This window comes from Eurytemora carolleeae, unplaced genomic scaffold, assembly GCF_000591075.1.
Source record: "Eurytemora carolleeae unplaced genomic scaffold, Eaff_2.0 scaffold487, whole genome shotgun sequence".
Taxonomy (NCBI): domain Eukaryota; kingdom Metazoa; phylum Arthropoda; class Copepoda; order Calanoida; family Temoridae; genus Eurytemora; species Eurytemora carolleeae.
This window is the reverse complement of record NW_019396430.1, coordinates 216,963-239,486: the sequence shown is the minus strand read 5'-3', so window position 1 is coordinate 239,486 and position 22,524 is coordinate 216,963. Positions and strand designations below refer to the sequence as shown.

Genomic DNA, 22,524 nt, shown 5'->3' with positions numbered 1-22,524 from the left:
GCATGGCAGTAAAATATCAAGGAAGAAAGGGAGGAGGGTGATAAAAAAGGTTAAAAAGGGGGGTTGGATGCAGGAAAGGGGGGAGGGGAGGTAACGGGATAAGGGGCACGATACCATTTAACCGATATACATGAGTGCACTCGTTAAACTTAATCTTTAGCAGTCAATCCATCCAACCATCCATCCATCCATCCTTCCACCTATCTATCCTATGTATAATTATGATATAATGAAGGATAGATAAATTCTAATAACAGCAGTTTATAAAATATAGAAAATTTTCAACGGATTCCGTCTTTAAAACGTGACTAAAAGTTCTCAGAATCAAATTTAAAATCTACAAAAAAAAACTTTCTATGACAAAAGAAAAATACATGTATACATGTTTAAAAATTGTTTAAATAGATACACTGAATTACTGCGAATACAGGGCAATATAAAAAATAATGACAAACACAAATTTTTTGCCAGACTAAATTAAGGAATATTGCAATTTTGCGTAATTTGCGTAAATTTGCGTGTATTATTTCCCCCTGTTGATGTGATGTAACCTTGATCACGCAATTGAAATACTACGTCCATGTGTACGCAAACAGATCTAGGAATTAAGTTTACGCAATTTACGCAAAACCAGGCTATTTCATAATCAAGCCTTAATTCCGGAGCGGAAATGGTTTTCCATTAAGTTTTAGAAACATTTCTGTCAAATTGATTAATTCAATTAGTTTTGAGTCTGAAAAGAAATTATCATCATTAAAGTTTCACTGATGACCCCACTCAAAGGTTGCTTGTAATTAAAAGTGCCCATCAATTAAAAAAACGCTTGATTCACAACTCTACCCTTTATCTAGCACATTAGGGGTGATATCGTCGTTTTTACAGGTAAATCTTACATTGCATGTTTTTCTGTCGTAGAAATCCGCAAATCACATTTGCTGAGAAACCACAATTGAAAATAATCCATTTGCAAAATTATAGCATGGATATCAAATTCTTACTTTAAAGAAGTACCGCTGTAAATCAGATATGCTATTCTATAATTGTTGAGGATTATCATCCTGGCCTCCTCATTGGATTGAAGAATAAGGTCTCCAATGAATGATAGGGTTCCTCCAATGTTTTATGAAGGTTGAAGAGGTCGTCAATGAAAAATGTTGGGGTTTTAATCTTCTTTCGCCATCAAAGTGCGACAGATAACATTCAGTGATTTCTTTACACATCTTTTTTAGGATACTTTAAAACAATAAATTATTTATTAAATTTTGTTGCTCTAAACTCAAAAATGACTTTCAAGGGGAATATTCAACCATCATTGAAATGATATTGGTAGTGGTTTAAGGGTACTCTGTTGTACAGCATGTATACAGTAATGTAGTGGTTTAAGGGTACTCTGATGTACAGCATGTATACAGTAATGTAGTGGTTTAAGGTTACTCTGATGTACAGCATGTATACAGTAATGCACGAAATACTAAATCTGTATCTTAAAATATTTGAAAAATGTACAAAAGATTTGCATAATGCAATTTACAAGGTTATCTACTCATAATCCTGAGAAGCCTCCTAAAGTCCGCAAAAACTTGCATTGCAATTTTTTGCCTCTTGCATTTTCAAGATTGCAAAGAAATATATATTCAATAAAATGCATTCTGCTTCTTAGTTTTATTTTAATCTTATGAGAAGATAATATTTTTACTTCCTCATAAATATAATTCTTATATTTGACAAGGAAAATTAAGTTTATTTTAAAAAAATGTTGTTTTATTATATTTTCACAATTTAATTTCCCAAAAATCAAATCGAAAAGAATTGAGTTTTTGCCACAGACTCAAAAGTTCTAATAACTAGATTTTTACAATCTTATGGCGTAAACTTTTGATATTTCAAACTTAAATTCTTTGATCCAACAGAATTCATAGTTTGAAATTCTAAGGTCTACTACATTGGGTTGTGAAGATATAAGAATTAAAAAATCAGAGACTCAATTCCTTTAGATTAAAAAATTATTAAACATTTAAACATGTTCGGATGAAAGAAAGTTCATGGAAAAAGTAAAATATTAAAATGATTGCATTCGAAGTGTTTAAGATACAAACCATAGCGCCGAATTTAATCCTGGATCACCGATTCACTCTCCACCTAACTACCTAAATTCTCATGAAGCTTTTACTTTGCATTAATGATTCAGGATTTTAACCAGCGCGGTAGGTTGCTCAACTACTTCTCGAAATTCATTAAATCCGTGTTCGAATTTAACGAATTTAAGCCGCGTCTCAATTCACCCAAAAACCGGTTTCAATTGAGCGTCGGTCTAAAACTTGAAAAACTTGATACAATTTTAAGTGGAATCAACCATATTTGAGCCGCGGTTTAAATTTAAGCCGCCGCTCAAATTCTTTAAATTCGGCCTTCTCTTCCATATCCCTTCGCTTAGTAACTCATATTGATGGATCAAGCATTGATCTTTAAATTGAAGGCCCATTTTGGATATCGAGATCATGCTTGTTCAAGATTAACGATACTTCTCACAGCAGTTCCGACCTCAGTCTGTTTAATGTGACCTTAATAAAGAACAATAAACCATTTAATACCCTCCGCATAAAAGCAATAAAAATGGTAGTTAAGACCACTTCAGATAGATTATCTTAGATTACTTATCCCCCCCCCTTCTTTCCCGTGAACCAGAGAACCAGAGAACCAGAGAACTAGAGAACTAAAGAGCGCTGATTCTAATTTTTAAAACTGTTTAGATCGGTGTGATTTAGGCCATTTAACAAATAAACGATTAAGTTATAATTAGAAAGAGTGGAGTGTAGATTTAGGATCTAATATAATTAAAATTAGCGTGGTACAGGGGTTGCACACTCAATTAAAGAAAAGTTAATATTAAACTAAAAATGAAAAGATTTACAGATAAACGAAAGAAACCTGAGAGGATGTTCTCAGATCTGATAAAGAGACAGAAAGATAGATAGATAAACAGACAGACAGATAGATAGACAGATAAATAGACAGAGAAACAGATAGACACATACACATATAGATAAACAGAGAGACAGATAGGATATATAAACGGATAGAAAAAAAGGTAGATAAACTGACATGCAGATAGATATACAGATAGATAGACAGATAGCTAGACAGATAGCTAGACAGATAGCTAAACATATAGCTAGACATATAGCTAGACATATAGCTAGACATATAGCTAGACAGATAGCTGGACAGATAGCTAGACAGATAACTAGACAGATAGATAGACAGATAGCTAGACAGATAGCTAGACAGATAGGAAGATAGATAAACATATTCTCAAATGAACACTTCTGGAACATATTCTCAAATGAACACTTCTGGGATCTCGAAAATTATGAATGAATTTTTATTGTCAATTGAAACATTAATCAATCTAATATTATTTAGAATGCAGAAAATAAGTTAAAGTAACTTCATTTTGACGAGAATTTTTTTTGAAATTTTCATGAAAAATTTGCTGAAATGAGTGAAAATTTAAAAAACCGGTGTATTTCCAGGTTAAAAATTCCGTACAATCCGTACAATTTGAAAAAAATCCGTACAATCCGTACATTCCGTACAATTTTAGGGTTACAAAGTAAAAAATCTGTACAATCCGTACATTTTGGCCACCCTGTATACGGGTTACAAAATTTGAGTTTGAAGCAAAGACTCAATTCCTTTCGTATACATTTTGTAACGGTACAGTTTTTTCTGAAGTCTCATCCTCTTAGTTCTCTGTGTTAAAATCATGTTGCAAGAACATTTTTGAATTTATCAGCAGAGCAAGGATTTTTATAATGGTTTATAAAGCTATTATTTGTTAGTATATTAATCAAATTGGAATAAATCCAGTAAGATATTGTTGTGAAGTAAATGTTCCTATGAATGAGTTACTTGATTAGTCTGAAAACACCATCCACGGTTGAGAGATGTCAATATTTTACAGGGATAAAGCATTATATACTTCACAACAATACTTAATAAGAATTTCTCCTTTAATGCACAATTGTATCATTATTGCAACTATTGTAATTAGCTTTCTAAACATTCTATAATTCGATAGTCAGTAACGCTTGATATGTATTTAGTACATAACCTAGTCAATAAACATGTTTTTGCCTTCCTCCTCAAAATATATCAGAGGGGGTATCTTTGGGGGCAACTCCACAGAATCTAATTTCCCCAAAAAACATGCTATACTTCTACTATTTATACATTTAGCTGTAAGTCTGGGTGTTTGACTGTTCTTAATAAACGTCAAAAGGGCTAATCCAACCAGGCCCACATTTTTTTGCAATTGAAAAACTTTACCTAAAAAAAATGCTGACCTTGATTATTTATGACAATGCACCAATTTAATCAGAAAATTTCGATAACATTTTAGAACGATTGATTCAGGTAAATTTGGTAACAGGAAAGGGGGCACAAAGGTCTCTAATCTTAAAAAATGACCTGTGAGGAAGGAGGTATCTGAGGGTTTCTTGGATACTGTTGGGTTGTTAAACTTCCAATCTAAAAATGAAGATGTTTTATTTTAGGCAGACCAAAATAATTGTTCAAAATATCCTTGTTACAATTTAGTTTATGACATAAAAAGTATATTTTTTTCTCACAAGTTGACAACACTAAATAATGAAAAAATATTTTTATTCATCTTATAAAAATTTTGACTGTGTTCTTATGGTTACATAATTGTGATTTGGATTATAGAAATTGAAATTAAGGTAAAGTTAGTTGATTGTGTAAATGATGTAATTTAATTTTGTTTCCACACATTTACTTAACTTTTAATAAGGAATTTGCAACATAATAACTAATAATGAAATATTTCGGTCTGTTTAACACTATTCAAGCTAAAGTCTCTTTTATCTATTGTTGCTTGAATCCAGGAAATTTCCCACTAAATCCTGACTGAATTCTTTCCAAATCCTGCGCCTGTCAAATCAAATGTTTAACATATAAAATCTTAAGCCAGAACTTTTTTGTTGTGATCAAGTATTGATCTCCATCTTATGCAGACCTATGGGATAATTTCATTCCTCTTTGATGTCCTGTGTTTGTCATACCCTGCAGGGATAAATTTAATAAAGGGATCAATTAATCCCCCTAATTAAAAAGTGTCCACATTGAATGTCAAGATGAACCATCCAACAAAAGAAAAGTCTGGTGTAGCATGATAAAATTATTGGTGCTTTAAGAAATTCTTTAAAGGGAATGTAGTTGAAATTTTAAGTGAACCTATATCAAAGAGGGGCATGCCCGATTTACAATTAAACCCTTGAAACCTGAACAATAATATTGACAATATTTATGTTTTTGTAGCCTTAAGTTTTTTATTCTAATAATTTTTCCATTGCTTCTGAAGCAAGAAACCCTTGTTTATCTAATACCTATATAACTCAACATTGAACACCTTAGATATTTCAAACTATGAATTCTGAAAGATTGAATGATCTAAGTTTGAAATATCAAAAATCAGTTTTCAAAAACAAAAATATTGATTCATAATTTATACTTAATTGGTCAAAGCTTTTAAGGGTACTTTTGTAAATCAGATATGCAATGCTATCGTTAAAGGGTCACTTGAAATAGCATATACAGTCCTTTAAGCGGTTCAATTTTGAATTCTTAAATTTTGAAAATAAATTGTGTAAATGAATGAATTTAATTGTAATTAGTTATCTTCATAATTATAAAAAGTAGTAATCTCTGTTTGTTTTGACTGATTTGCGGAAAATTTTTAACGGTAGAGCTAGCGGAATGTTCTTAGTTTGGTTTTAAATTCTCTAAGATAAGTAGGCTTACTTTTACAGAGAGAAAGTTTATTTCCACGCAAAGCTTTGCCTCTAACGACAAAGTAGGGTTTCCAACGCAAGCAAATTTTACTTCCCCACAATGGTGAGCCCTATTATGCCTTGCAGAATTTTGATTGGAAACCCTTTATTCTTAAGTTAGTTTGGTATAATATGGTAGAAATAAAATTAAAATCATTACCTTCTGGAAATCTCCTTTTTTTGGAGAACTAATGATTGAGGTTGAGGGAAATTTCTTGTTTTCATCTTTAGAGCTGGGAAATAATTAAGAGTTTTTTAAAGGGACTGTTTTGTAATATAAGGTGACTTTCCATTTAAAAAAAAAACAAGGGTGGCCATGTTGTAATCTGATCAATAATGTGGATGGAAATAGCGTCATTTTTTCAGCTTTAAAAGTGTTACATTCTGGCAATTGCCATCATATTGTTTCTTATGCAAAAATGCACACTTATGATAAAAGAGAAACAACAATTAAAAATAATAAAATTCTATATATATTGACAGTCAATTTAAATCATGTCTACAGTCACTTCAAAGTAGTTTTTGATTAACCCCTGAAAATGAATTGCTACCAACAATTCAGTAACATTTTTAGGCAACAAATGAAGATTTGTTGCTAGCTTTTTTGACTATACTATTCCTCATTATTGATACTTGTAAAACGATAACATTGCAATACAATAATGAATAATAGTTGATGCATATATATTCTATTCTCTATGTCATCGGTGGATGACCGCCCAACTAGCCTGTAGTTTTGATTTAACGTCTGAATCTGATTATGAAACATTTATTTGATCAATAATTTTAAAGCAATTGTCGTAGCTAAAAAACTAAGTGTTTAATTCAGATAATTTTCTCATTGATTCTGAAACTTCGAAGAGAAACACAATTAAAAGTAGATTAATCAGACAAGCTTGATAAGGTACTGTAGTGAATCAGACATACCATTGCTCTATAAAGTGAATACTGAAATTATGTTCGCAATTACTTTGCAAAAAAATAGATAACAGAATTCTATGAAATGCAACTAATCTAAGCAAATTTGTATCATATTCTCCACAATATGAATGCAAAATAAAGAAAATATTAAATTTCAGATAAAAATGGAAGATATTCCCATAACTAAGTTTTTATGATCGAATGGCCAGAAGGTTAATTAAAATCAAATGATCGATTTTGTTTCAGTTTTCTTTAAATTAGAAATTTCTTCAAATCAGTTAAAAATACATATTGTCAACAAAGCTATTGGAAAATGAACACAAATATTAATTTTGTACTTCCATGTTAAAATATTAATTTTGTACTTCCATGTTAAAATATTAATTTTGTACTTCCATGTTAAAATATTAATTTTGTACTTCCATGTTAAAATATTAATTTTGTACTTCCATGTTAAAATGTCTTTTCAAATTCAATTTAATTTTCCGTACAAATATAAAACTTCATATTTTGCCGTACATCATCAAAATCATTGATATGGAGGTATGGAGGGGGGAGGGGGGGGGAGATTGTGTACTCTTCAGGGTCACTTTTTTAACAATCACGACTAAATTGCACTACTTACCAATAACAAGGGCTGCTCAAGGCAATAAGAATGAATTTACAATCTTCTACACTTGTTTCAATGAATCCGAATGATTTCTATTCAATTAACAATTTAAGTTTAGCTCCTGGCATCCCTGGCAGGCTATTGTTCATACAGCATAAGTTCTCATAGTTTTAGATTTAAATCCAAATGTCTATCTAATTGATGGATAACTAGGAATATGTTTTTAACTTTTTAATGCAATGAAACAAATAAAAATAATATTAAAAAGGCCACTTGGCCCCCTACCCCCTCCCTCGTTATATGGCCTGAAAGTTTATAGACCACAAATGTGTTAAGTACGCCTGCAGTATAATGACCGGGTAACAGTACAACAAAATGTCGGTTTTACACTTTTTTACTCCCTCCAGTTGGACACGTTAGGAGCCCATAAAACTGTCATTTTTAGATCTACAAGCCTAAAATTATAGGCTCATTAAATCGCAAATCATATTTAGATTTTAAAATTGGTCTCAATCTTCATTTACAAACGAGTCTGGAGACCCCATTATACCCTGTTTTTATGAGACACCTTGAATATCAAACTTTATACTTTGAACACTGATAAGTTATCAAGTTTATTTTCTCTTTATGCAGAAAAACGTATCCGGGATATGCATGAATTTAACACTAGAATATTAGCGACAATATCTTGCAAATTATTGATCAGATGAAGGTTTCAAGGGATGTCAATTAGCCTGATTAACGATCTTAGAATGTATGAGACACTTGGGTAATGTCCTAGAGAACGATTTTTGGACCCCCCCCCCCTTTATAATAGCTGCGTATAAAAAGTATTATTTTACAAACCTTGGATGTATTGAGTCGGAAACAGTAATTTTTATATAATCACAATTTTCACAATTTTTACAATGTTCACAATTGGAATGTTTTACTTTGTCACTCCCTCCGACTACCTTTCTCAAACTAAGCTAAGCTACGGTTCGTTCGTTGAGAGTACATTGAATAACAATATTTATTGAACCAAGAGGTCACAGTGTACGTTCCTCCGGAGGGCATTGTGTACGTTTACACACACATAGATAAAATAATAATAACATTAGCAGTAAAACCAGAAAATGTGTAGTAAACAATTCTGAAATTAAATTTTTAAGTTAAGTGAGGCATGTTTTAAGGCATAAAAGCTGTTTTTAGGTCTTCTGAATTGCTTGTCATTGTTATACGTAATTTAGTGATTCGTGCAATACAGAGTGCCAATTGGTGGATCCACATTTGGACTATCGCCGATTGAACTATTTTGTTTACTTTTTTGGTGTTTATTGCCGCAAACCATTTCAGCGAGCAAGTTAGGTTTGATGGCGCGGAATATATCAAAACAATTTTTTTGAATGTTGGGTAAAAACTAAAAAGAATTTTAAAATGGATGAAACCATGCCTTTCTATAGATTGCAGATGTCCAATTTTTCTTTTCTTTTTTGATTACCAAAATTACTTTTAATAGGTTATGTTTGTTTACGCCAGGGGCGTAGGATTCTGAAGGGGGGGTAAAATTTTAGAATTAGGCGCGCTTTCCCCACCCCCCCTAGAAAAATACCATGATGTATATCAAATTATTGGTTTTAATTGGGTTTGATTTGCATTTTCCACTCATTTCTGGCATTTACAAACTCCATCAAATAAAGGCTTCATTTCATTCTTTTCAGCTTTCACCTATGTTTTATATCCTTCATTATAGTCATTCATTTTACATTAACTACAAAGATCTGTAAAAAACTGAATTTATTTTATGTAAGATAAAAAATGATAGTTTTACTCTGGAAAAAGATGACATAATATTGTCCATACCCTTTTTTCTATTAAAAAAACCATCTATAATTGTATAATAGAAGTTAGAATCATTTAGAATATGTTGACTTAAAATCTGAAAAATCTGAAGTATCTGCAAATTTAAATTATTTTCGTGCAAATTTAAAAGATATTCAATTTTAAAATCAACCTTTTTTTCAGGGCCTGAGGTAATTACCTCCAAGATTCTAGGGGGGGGTATTTACCCCCAGGATTCTAGGGGGGGGGGGGAAAATAACCCCAATAACCCCCCTTATTTACTCCACTGCAAACGGAGTGCCGTAAAAATGTTCACTGTTCAGGGTTTTACTTTCAACATTTTGTCTAAAAATATTTATAAGGATAAATTAGGTTGCCTTTAAGCATTTTTCCCCACATTGTGCACCCATAATGGGGGCAGACACATGCACCCAATGCCCCCCCCCCCCTCGTACGCCCTAACAATTTTTTTGTCTGCTCTGCGTAAACATATTTAATTTAATGGGGGGAAAGGGGGAAAGATTTTCAACAAAGGAACTAAGTTTTTGCCGTAAACTCAAATTTTCGAATCCCTTTTTCTTTGAAACTTGATGGTGGGTTGCACAGATATAGAGACTATAATTTTGGAGTTTTGGCAAAATCTCATTTGGTTTGCTCCTCTGATATAAAGTCAACAAATATATACTAAACCAAGCAAAGCCTAAGTATGAAATTCATGGTTCTTTAATATAGATAAAAAACTAATCAAACATTTTGTCAAAATAGGGTCAAATTTCAGGTCATTCCATTTAACTAAGGACATTCCCGATTCTCAACCGTACCCCCTTTACAAATTTATCTGATCAATAATGTGAAAGAAAAGGTCGTTTCTTTAATTAATACGTTTACAGTCCCTTAAGTCAAAACATTTACTTTAATTCAATCAAAATATTTTAAGAGTCTTCGAATATTTCTGAAATTTGACCTGCACATTTTTAATCTGTAAATACAGTAAGACAAGACTCGAAAGCATTGAGTCCTACCATTTTTTTATGCCTGAAACTTTAAACTCTAAGCTAGATGTTCTGTGAGCTAGGGCCCAGGAGAAGGATTTTTTTATTTTTGGAAACGCTGTTAAATAAAACAAAGTAGATTTTTCTCTTGGTATTTAATGATTATATTACTGCTTCAAATGTACAAATAATCTAAAATTAGTAAAATTTTGACTTTTATTCATAAATAACAAATTTTTATTGAAAACATAAACATTTAAGATTTTATTAAAATAATTATAATTACACAAATTTGGGGAAAAAAATCACATAGATTTAGTCATTTTAGTTTTTAATAAGGCCAGAGTATAAAATTAATTATGATTTGAGTTTGAATCAGCTGTGAGTTTAGTTCTTCAATGATAAAAAAGTAAGCATTTTGTGTTCTAAAGGAATGTTCGGATTAAAGTTAGAATTAATTTAATAGTTAAAGGCAAACTAAAAACAAGGGGGATACTACAGGGCGAAGCCACTGAAAAGGGGGAAAACTAAGATTTTCAGAGGGAATTCAGCTCTCAGTGTAAAAAAAGGTTAAGCCTGAGTCCCCCCCCCTTCTCTGAAAAAAATCCTGTTTATGTCCCTGAATGAAAATAATATGTTTTATATTGAATATGAATAGTTAAGTAAATTTAGAAAAAGTTCGGTTTTAAAAAGGATTCAAAAAGAATTTTAGGAAGTTGGGGTTCAGATTTATGAAAAAAATCCTAAGATTTGAAGAAATATTAATAGAAAGAGTATAGGAGCAATGTCCGATATTCAACAGTATCCTTGAATCCTTTATCTGATCAAAAATGTTGAAGATATCTGGTGAATAATTTTTTTGGAATTTGAATTTTAACAAAATTTTGAAATAGAGTGAAGAATAGATTAGGGATATACTAAACGGTCAGAGTAATTAAAAATTAGATGAATAGGAAAAAATCTAGGTTTTAACATTTTAGGTCTGGTTGCCAATATGGAGGGGTGTTGGAAAGAATTACAAGTCAGTTATGCAAACATTAAAACTTAAACAATTTCTATTACATAATAGATTTCAGAGTCAATGTGAATTAAACTATTGATTGATCGAATGGTTGATGATTGATTGATTTGATGCTGATAAACTGAGCTCATATTCTAAATCTGGATAGAACCCCACATAGTCATAAAATTGGACACCCTAGATATAACCCTTTTATAATATTATTCTTCTAACTGTATGTTAAACAGGAGAAAAAATGTTTATGATGATTCAAATTATTAATTAAAAATTCTTTTTTTTTTATTATTGAAGGGACCTAAAGGTTTAGATAATCCTCTCTTACTGGTATGTATCCGTCATAATCAAACTCATTTTCAAACTGAAATAGAAATTAAAATCAATTAATCCATGCTGTTTGGAATGAAAATATATCAACCTAAGTAGTTAGAAACATACAGGTATATTGTTTGGCTGTAGTTTCAATACAGGGTTTCAGTGTTTAATATTCCTTACTATAACTCCACGTTTATAATGGTTTATAAAGCTATTATTTGTTAGTAAAATAAAATTGGGATAAATCCAGTAAGGCTATACTTCTACTATTTATACATTTAGCTGTAAGTCTGGGTGTTTGACTGTTTGTATCCAATAAATGTCAAAAGGGCTAATCAAATCAGGCCCATTTTTTTGCGACAACTCAAATTATCCAAAAGAATGTTTATAGGTGGTTGAAATTGAGAAACTTAGCTTTGCCTGGAAAAAAATGCTGACTTTGATTACTTTTGACAATTCACCAATTTAAACAGAAAATTTCAATAACATTTAAGAAGGAATGATTCAGGTAAATTTGGTAACAGGAAAGGGGTACGAAGGGCTCTATACTTCAAATATGACCTGTGAGGAAGGAGGTATCTGAGGGTTTCTTGGATACTGTTGGGTTGTTAAACTTCCAATCTAAAAATGAAGATGTTTTATTTTAGGCAGACCAAAATAATTGTTCAAAATATCCCTGTTTTGTAAAATTTAGTTTTACACATAAAACAGTTGCCTGCTTTCTCTCAAGCAGAACAGACCTACTATGCAGTCCCAGAATTGCAGCTGTGGAAACGTTGAGTTTAGTTACGCATCTTGTATCCTACAGAGGAAGCTGGAAGCATAGATTAAAACAAAACTTCATCTTCAGCTTGGTGCACTGAAAGAGGAGTTTAAACCCTCGTGGGAATACAAGCCATGCACAACTATACCAGTTTTTTACTCGACCAGATGTGAGGACTTTACTGCCATGGAAGATAACTCTCAAGAGAGCTTTCAGGGATCACAACTCCCCATTTTGCATATGGGGTGCAGTTATGGGTAAATTCCTTAATTCCCGTAACTGGGAAACAGTATAAAATGAAGGAACACAGGGAGAAATCCCCTATACCCTTCTTCCTACAAACCTCCTTATCTCTCTCCTACCCGCTCCACAACTCAATGTTAAAAGAATTATTTGGAAAGGCCTTGAGGTGTAAAAACAAGAAACAAGAAGAAAGAAGAAAAAATAAATAGAACAGAAAAAGGTGGAAGGGAAATCTCTTGACAGTAGAGATGGGTGCTCAAAGCAAGATAAACAAGAAAGAAGAAGAAAACTTAAGTTTTATAAATATATTTTTTCACAAATAATGATAAGATATTTCTATTCTTTTTATAAAAATTTAGACTGTGTTCTTATGGTTATATAATTGTGATTTGGATTCTAGAAATAGAAATTAAGTTAAAGTTAGTTTTTTGGGTAAATGATGTCATTTAATTTTGATTCCACAAATTGACAACTTTTGATAAGGAATTTTCAACATAATAATTAATAATGAAATATTTTGGTCTGTTCAACACTATTCAAGCTAAAGTCTCATTTTTTTAAAATTTTCTGAGCCCCCCCCCCCCTTCATATCCTTATTGTGACACAAATCTATAACAGTTGAAACATTTTTCAAAAACTTTGAGCTCTGCTTTAATATTCTGCCAAAAAAATTGCAGATTTGCAAAAATCCAAATGCTTACTTTAAAATCTTGTTGTTTAGCACAATTATGACAAATTAAACATTTTTTAAAAAGCCTTTGAATAAGCAAACTCAAATATACAAAAAAACTAAAAAATATTTGCAAAATTTTCAAAGCCTAAATGTGTATTCAAGAAAAACTGAAAATATGCAAATTCCCTTTAAAGGTGTCTTTGCAAAAAATCTGTGCAAAGTTTCTTAGGAAAAATTGTGCAGCACTATGCTTCCCTTTGTTAAAGACTTTCAAAAGAGCTACCTAATGAATTGTAATAACTGGATTTAGGACTAAATATAGATTTAATCTGATTTAGGTAAAATAAGGCAGTATGCATGAGGACTCAGGCAGTAGGTGTAAAAGCCCAACTTTAAGCCTAAAGTGAGGGGCATGTTTTAGTTGGCCAAGGCCTAAGATCAATATTCAGCCAGATTAGGGTTTAAACAATTTGAAATTAATTTCTAATGTTCACAACTGTGATTTGTAACATAAAAAGAAATTCTGTGATTTGTTAATTGAAAAAAATCAAAAAAATAACTTTACCCAAGGAGCAGCAGCAGAATTACCAGTAGATCCAAACTGTTGCTTGAATCCAGGAAATTTCCCACTAAATCCTGACTGAATTCTATCCAAATACTGCGCCTGTCAAATCAAATGTTTAACATAAAAAATTTTTAGCCAGAACTTTTTTGTTAGGATCAAGCATTGATCTCTATCTTATGCAGACCTATGGAATAAGTTCATTCCTCTTTGATGTCCTGTGTTTGTCATACCCTGCATGGATAAATTTAATCAAGGGATCAATTAATCCCCTAATTAAAAAGTGTCCACATTGAATGTCAAGATGAACCATCCAACAAAAGAAAAGTCTGGTGTAGCATGATGAAGCTATTGGTGCTTTACAATGAAACCCTTGAAACCTGGACAATAATATAGACAATATTAATGTTTTTTTAGCCTTAAGTTTTTAATTCTAATAAGTTTTCTATTGCTTCTGAAGGAAAGAAATTGAGTCAATGCAAGAAACCCTTGTTTATCATCGAATACCTATATCTTTGCAACTCAACGTTGAAGAACTTAGATATTTCAAACTAAGAATTCTAAAAGATTGAATTATCTAAGTTGAAATATCAAATGTTTGCACCATCAGGTTGCAAAGATATAAGGATTAGAAAATTTGAATTTGTGGCAAAAACTCAATTTCTTAGAATAGAACCCACAAATCAGTTTTCAAAAACATAAACATTGATTCATAATTCATAATTAATTGGTCAAAGCTTTTAAGGGTACTGTTGTAAATCAGATATGCAATGCCATTGTTAAAGGGTCACTTGAAATTGCAGAAACAGTCCTTTAAGCAGTTCAATTTTGAATTCTTAAATTTTGAAAATAAATTGTGTAAATGAATGAATTTAATTGTAATTAGTTATCTTCATAATTATAAAAAGTAGTAATTAAATTGTTACACAATATTACTTCTTAGAACTATTAATTAAATAAAACATTGTTACCCAAAATTTGCAAACTCTTCAAAATCTAGAAAAAAGGCAAAATTGATAAAGTTAGGTTGATATTTCTTATGATTTAAATATGAAAGTACTTTTTTCAAGACCTTAAATTTTCCATTTATTTGTCTTTTCCTCTGAACTCTTTTCAGTAAGGTTAAAAAGACAATCAAATTGTAAAGAAATACTGATTTTAAGATATCTGAGAATGGAACAGTTTTGCATTCCTGGAAAGTTAGCAAATGGATCATTGGTATTTTTGTCATCATCTTCTGGAGATTGGGGAGCAGGACTGAAAAAATAAACATTTAACTAGATGACAATATTTTTCATTAGAAGAAAGTAAATTTTCCAGAGTTTTTTTAAATGGAAAACAATGAATATTTTTGTCAGCTCATTATTTTTAGATATGCACACAGAACCTTTAATTTCACACATTTCCTTTATTAAAAACAACAACAATATGCCGAAATGGGATGGGGGTAGTCTTTTAAGAATTTATACCCCTGAATATGAAATTTAGCTGTAGCTTTCCTTGGAGGTAGAGGTGGTGCAATTGTACTTTCATGTTCATGTCCTGGTCTCTCTGGCTTTTCTTTTTCCTTGTTGAAGAAATCAAAAATTCCAAAGAATGTGTTTGGAGCAATTTCCGGTATAATGGTTGGGGGCTTTGTAACTATTGGCTTAAGCGTTGGTGGTTGAGTGTTTTGGTTTAACTGAGGGAGCTGAGGATAGTTTATAAATTGCTGTTGACCCGGCCTGAACCCTTGATTGTAGAAAGGATTATAGCCATGTTTTGGAACTAATTTGTAGTTTTGCATGATCTGGGCATATGTCTCAACAGAAGCACTCTCTGTTGTGGTTACTTGCTTAGGAACAACTGTTGGTGCAATTGGCTTGTGAAACATGTCTAAAAAAGATTTTATACTTTTTAGAAAGCCTAAGATATTGTAGATAAAAATTAGTCCATTTTATGAGAATGCAGATCTAAAAGCTTTCATTTTTTTACTGTTTTTGTTTATTTTTTTCAGGTTTCTTGGATTAAAATGATTAAAGCCATACATAAAAACGTAGCCTAAAAAGTTTGTAAACTTTTCAGAACTTTCCAAAACTCTTGTAAGCAAATAAAATTTCTAATTATTTAAAAAAAAGATCAAAAATAGCTGAGCAAGAATAAATTATAAATGTGTTCTTTCCTGTGTAAACTTCTTGTGACTGCCAGCCCCAATCTCCGAACAAGCTACCAGGATACTTTTTGCCTCCCTTGAATGAGCTTGGCTTAATTTTGCTCCCTCCTGTTCCTGGCTCAACGATTATAACTTCAAAGTCTCCTGCTCCTTGAAAGAAGTCACTGTCAAATATGCCTTCAGTTGTTTGAACTACCACAGTTGGTACTTCTGTTGTTTCAACCTCCACAACAGCTTCTGCTTCAGTTGTTGCAAGAGCAGCTGTTGTTTCATCTGCCAATGCTTGTGTTGTTGCCTCAACAGTTACAGTTTCTTCCTGCAAATTACATCATAAAAATGTGGGAGAAGAAGGGGTTTAAGCTACAGTGTTACTCAAAAAGTATTTAAATTTAGAGACAATTATAAGGAATATATTTCTTATCTTTTGATTCCATGCAACTGTTTATTTGTTACATTTTTCAAATCATTTAATTTACCCATAAAAATCATATTAAAGGCAAAGAATCAAATTCCACCTTAAAAGCAGTGTATATCAAAAATTTCAATCATCCTCAAAGTCTTTTTCTTTGTGGGTAACACTGTCTGGTCTGCTTACCTGTGCAGAATTGTTTTCTTCAACCTTCTCCTGGTTTGCTTCCTCAGTTTCCTCTGCAGTTTCTTCTTCAGTCCCCTGAGCATCAATGTCATCCAGATTTAGAAATGGTCGATTAAAGGTCCCTGAAAAAAAGTTGAATAGATAACAAATAAGTAATTTCATAAAATAATGTTTGAATTCACTCTTACATCATTATCACATTTGTGACAGTTTAAATGATGGTTGCATTACTACTTTATAAATCTTCTACCAAACCCCTCATACCCTTCCTCCTCCAAACCTCCTTATCTCCCTTCTACCTGCTCCACAACTTGATTGAAGTCACAAGAACTATTTGGAGAGGGCCTCAAAAGGTAGAAACAAAAAACAGGGGAAATTTCTGATGATTAGCTTTACACTATCAATTTATATTCCAATAGCAAATGGAGACAACAATTGAGATGGGGCTTGAAGATATCCCCCCCTCCATTTATTTCCCCCTGACAGAATATACATCATGTTTGGAGCTGTGTTTGTTTAGAGCTGAATCAAAAAGTTGAATTCAGTTGCTGACACATATAATGTGCGCACAGTATAAATAGGAAAGGAGGCACCTTAATGTGGTTCTAAAGCTTGCAGCATGACAAACTGCAAGAATGTCTGAAATATTTCTTTTTTTCAAAATTAGTTGAAATATGATGGAAAGATCTACGAACAAGAAAAAAATGAAGAAGATATATAGATAAGTCAAACTATTTACGTCTGATATCATATAACTGTTTAAAGATATATTGTTTAAAAATTAAGAATTATAAAATAAAAATTTGAATAGTGGTAGTTCTGGGTATTAATTTTCATGGGGGAGATAAATTAGGTCAGAAGCTTATGAAAAGAGCTTAAAAATAAAGTGTCTTGGAAAGAATTAATTATTAAAGAACAAATCTATATACCTCTTACTAAATCTATTTTTTTTTAGACCGTTCCTGAATAACATGATAATATTTTACCTTGTCTGAATGGAAACTTTCCAAAGTTTTCAAATCCTTTGAAGAATGACTGAGTTGGCCACTAATATTAAAAATCATTTATGATGACTTGGGTTGGGCTTGATAGCTTTTTTGATTTAGTTTTGTTGGCAATTCTTTCTCTAAAGGGGCATTAAAAATTTTAAAGAAATCAAATAATTATGTGAATAATTTTAATATGTATCTTTTTTGAAAATTTTCTAAAGATAAATTTATCTTCAGATCAGAAAAAAGCGAAGCAATTTGGAAAAAAGGGTAAAAAGGGAAAAACGCATAAAATGAACTATTCCTGTTGATTTCTAAACATGGAACTCTTCCCCTCCTGCCTGTGAACGGGTGTGCCAGGGTGTATCAGGGAGAGCAAAAGAATGGGAAGTATGATCACTAGCATTGTTAGAATGCAACTATTTCTAAAAGAGGAGGTTTTAACCAGATTAGTTTAAGTGACGGAAGTATGTAGTCCAGGGGATTCCAGGAAAGGGTCAGGGTTCACCCTAATTAGATTACAGACCTAGATATGCAACAAACAAACAAAAACTCACTGCTAAAAGTCAAAAAAGTGTAAATAGGTTCTGTAAATTTTGAAATTATATTTTTATTATTTCCACTTTTACAAACTTAAAAAGAATTCAAAAGTTTGAAATATCTAAGGTCTATTACATTGGGTTGCAAAGATTATATTATATCTAATTGAAGTTTAAATAAAAAAATGTTTTTGAAAAGGAGTCTTAAACTGTGGTGTTACACTTTCTCGCCTTTAAAAACGAGCAAAAGGTCTTTTGCTCGTTTTCTGCCTTATAAAAAGCGAGCAAAAGGCTTAATGCTCGTTTTCTGCTTTATAAAAAGCGAGCAAAAGGCTTTATGCTCGTTCTCTGCCTTATAAAAAGCGAGCATTAGGTTTAATGCTGTTTTTTTTTTCTTATAGAAAGTGAGCATTAGGCCTAATGCTCGTTTTTTTTTCCTGAAAGAAAGCGACCATTTACTCCATTTAATCCTTGATTTTACAAAGATATCTCATTAATCCTTGATCCTATAAAGATATCTCATAAATCCTTGATCATACAAAGATATCTCATTAATACTTGATCATACAAAGATATCTCATTAATCCTTGATCATACAAATATATCTCATTAATCCTTAATCATACAAATATATCTCATTAATCCTTGATCATACAAAGATATCTCATTAATCCTTGATCCTACAAAGATATCTTATTGATCCTTGTTCCTACAAAGATATCTCATTAATCCTTGATCATACAAAGATATCTCATTAATCCTTGATCATACAAAGATATCTCATTAATCCTTGATCATACAAAGATATCCCATTAATCCTTGATCATACAAAGATATCCCATTATTCCTTGATTTTACAAATATATCGCATAAATAGATATACAAATATCTATTAATTCTTAAATACAAAAAAAAATAATTTGTAAATTGTAAATTGTAAATCTATGTGATATAATCGTAATGTAATTTTTTATGTATCCTTTTTTTGTTTATTTTAGATAATGTATGTAAATATTTTCGTCTTGCTCGCAATTTTACTCGAATCTCTTCAAAACCAAGAAATGGATACATTTTAGTTTGCACATTTAAGCGGAAATTAAAAAATCAGCGTCCTACGACTAGCGAAGTGCAATGGCTAGATCAGTTTAACAGAAACTGTTAATATTTATTTATTTTTTTAAAGGTTTACGAAAATCTAATGTTTAAACGTGTATTCCGTATAAGTTTGCTTTTATCAAACATGCAAATTCGTAGTCATCGGTGAAAATGTATGGTAAAAACAAAACAAAAACTATCGAAACCCCAGATATCGTTTTTGCCGTATATTTTCCTCTAGGTTAACAAATTTGCATATTTGATAAAAGAAAATTTCTACAGAATAAAGTTTTAAAAGGTTGGAAGTTATGAAGAAGTTATGAAATTACTAAGAAAAAAAAGAAAAAAAGTGCTTTCAATTATTTATAATACAAAGTTTTCATCAGACACCATGTATGTCTGCTGTTATGCGATGTAAAAAAGTTTTTTGATTTAATCGATGAAAAATTATACCAATTAAATGCAGACATAAATAAATCATAAATAGAAAAGTAAAAAAAGAGAAAAGGAAGCTCAAAATTAAAGGTTTCTAGGACTAGAAAACGCCCAGATCCCTAGATCGGGTTATGCTTGGTTTCATAAGGCATAAACGAGGAATAAGCTTTTTGCTCGCTTTTTATAAGGCAGAAAACGAGCAAAATGCCTTTTGCTCGTTTTTAAGGGCGAGACAGTATTTCAGAACCCCAACTGTATTATTATTGAAATCAAGAATTTAGTTGAAAAAAAAACATTTCTTATTATTATAATTAACCAAAACGGTTTTTCAAACTATTGGTAAAATTGTTTTGATAAATCTTTTTGAATAATTTCTTTGATCAGAGAAAAAAATATGTACAATATATGTACGTAGATATTAAAAATATATTTTGCCTATAGCCGGCCAAATGACTGGACGGATTGGGTTGAATTTTTTTGTGAACAGTCATGGGTGGCCGGGGGGGGGGGTCATAGGTTAAAAAATTTGAAGTTTTTTTTCAAACATTTTTTTCTTTAAAATTTCTTTTTTCAAATTTTTTTCCACGGGCAACTTAAAAGTATAAACAACTTTATCGTAAATAACGGACCCCAAAAAAATGCCCATTTCAAACCAAAAAAAATTACTAACTTTGATTTTAACTTTATTAACATTGAACATTTAATATAATAAACAACAAATTAAAGGTTGTTTAAAACAATATAATTTTAACACTTAAAGACTTATAAAATCAGAAAGTTATACAGCAACTGAATAGAAACAAGGATTTTAACAGAAGTATTAAAAACTTATCATAATTCAGAAAATTAAGAGAAACATTTTGTAGCAAAGATTGTCAAGTTTAAGATTATATTTCTATGGTTTATTTCTGCTACTATTTCCTCAATATCTCCTTTTTTTAAAACCATTTATGATGTAAAGTGTACTCACATAAAAATATAAATAAACGTAGTTTTAAATTCTACTTTTACAACTAGCTACCGTTTGTTTGCTAAAAACGAACTGAGTTTGTACCAAAAACTCAAATTTTTATATCCCTATATCTTTGCAACCTTATAGTTTGATAATTTAACTTCAGGCTATTTGAATTTGAATTAAAAGTTTGAAATATCAAAGTTCTTCGACATTGGCAAAGATAAAAGGATTAATTTAGAGTGTGTTGCAAAAACTCAGTTCCTTTATTTTTGACTACATTTTGGGCCTTTGGGGACTCTAACGGACGTAAAATGTTTATAATGCAAAATAAACTTATTTCCTTTTTAAACTTGAAAAATCCTCCAACAACAATTTTTCAATGTAAACAACATCTGATTTGTGTTTTAACACATATTACTGGTTGTTTATCTCTTCCAAACTATCAAATTTTGATTAAAAATAACTATAAATCGATAAATAATTTTAAAAAATTTAAACATATGCAAACATTATTTAAAAGTTCAATTGGTAAATTTTAATTTGTACTTTTTTGCAACCTAATTTGAAAATTAAAAATCAATAAAATTTTCACTGAGACGTTTTTTTAACATAAAATAGCCTTCAAAGAAAGGTTAAAGTGATGGCACCAATTTAGATATTTTTTATTTGTTCCAGTCATTGCAGGAATTAATTAAAACATATTTCTATTTTTTAAATTTATTTTGTGATTGCATCTTAATCTCTTTTGTAAGATGTTAATTAACAGTTGTCTAGTAGAGTCAGCTGTTAAAGTTGTTGATACAACTGACAGCAGTGATGTTATTATAGTTGTCATCATGTTCTGGTCCTGACAGCTCATATATATTCATCGTATGAACATCCTGATAAATTATTTCAATAGTTACAGCAATAATAATGATACTAAAAATATCAATATTCACAAAAACAATATTAAATTCCTTAAAAGATAACTTTGAATAAAAAAGCAATGTTATCATTGATAAATTGTTAAGCTCATCATTAATAACTTTATATAATAAGGACGTCATTAAGAACTTTATATGATAATGACTTCATTTTTAACTTTTAATTTAAATGACATCGTTAAAAACAGAATAAAGGAAGGGCATCTCCAAAAACTTAAGCTTTCTAATTCCTTTAATCATTGCAAACAGATGGTGTAAAACTTTGATATTTGATATTTCAAACATACATTATTTGATCTAACAGAGTTCATAGTTTGAAATATCTAAAGTCCATGACAAGATATAGGGATTAGAAAATCAAAGTTTGTGGCAAAGGCTCAATTCCGTTTCTAACCTGAACATGTTCCATAAGGTCCCATGGATCATCAAAGGTAGTCTAAAAAAATCATTTTAGATGAATTTTGGTGAAATGTTTTTAACTGAAGAATGATGTTCACAAAGTTGTGATATAAATACATGTTTAGAATCAGTAGATCAGAGGGGAGGAAGGCCAGCCACATTAATTTCTCGTCCGAGTCACATTCTCCTCATTTTCTCTTCCGAGCCACCTCGGAATCCTCGTCCTTTGATTATTTTGTGTTAAAAAGTTTCCAATTCTTGAAGATAAAACTATTTTTTTTAAATCTGGCCACGTTAGGGCATTAAATATGGATGGACTAAAGTATTGCAGTGATTATATCATGTTTAAATCTTCAAACCCATGAGAATGATGTCAAACTTTATTTAGGTAAATTTTGAATCTCTTCTGCCTTCGTAATGGCTAACCTTCGTGATATAAAATAAATAGCAAAATATTCGGCATACCTCTGCCTATAATTTTCCCCATGGAACCACCCGGAAAAATTCTATGGTTTTCACTAAAGTTAACAAAAAAGATTGAAGTTCTATAATCTTGGATTTATTTGCGACATTCTACACCAAAAATATCTGAAAATGCGCGTAAAAAAGGTGAACATTTTTAAAGACATTAAACTTGAAACCTTTAATTCAAATGAAACTTTCTTTTTC

General features: G+C 30.9%; 1 protein-coding gene and 2 long non-coding RNA genes across 3 annotated transcripts in view; all 3 read right to left on the bottom strand.

Annotated features, from left to right (window-relative positions):
• The window catches only part of LOC111703168 (glucose-6-phosphate 1-dehydrogenase), a gene marked incomplete in the record, with an annotated part of 32,562 nt that extends 24,190 nt beyond the window's left edge, over positions 1 to 8,372 (bottom strand). The window contains 1 exon segment of the mRNA XM_023475042.1: positions 8,230 to 8,372.
• Positions 8,373 to 11,047: 2,675 nt separating this feature from the next.
• Positions 11,048 to 14,099, bottom strand: LOC111703173 (uncharacterized). Its single transcript, XR_002765571.1, has 4 exons — positions 13,774 to 14,099; positions 12,091 to 12,150; positions 11,513 to 11,575; positions 11,048 to 11,394 (listed from the first exon to the last, which is right to left on the bottom strand). It is a non-coding gene; the product is annotated as an uncharacterized LOC111703173 (long non-coding RNA).
• A 7,025-nt stretch (positions 14,100 to 21,124) lies between these two features.
• LOC111703188 (uncharacterized) lies at positions 21,125 to 21,940 on the bottom strand. The gene is made up of 2 exons (XR_002765575.1): positions 21,851 to 21,940; positions 21,125 to 21,411 (listed from the first exon to the last, which is right to left on the bottom strand). It is a non-coding gene; the product is annotated as an uncharacterized LOC111703188 (long non-coding RNA).
• Between the last annotated feature and the right edge of the window lie 584 nt (positions 21,941 to 22,524).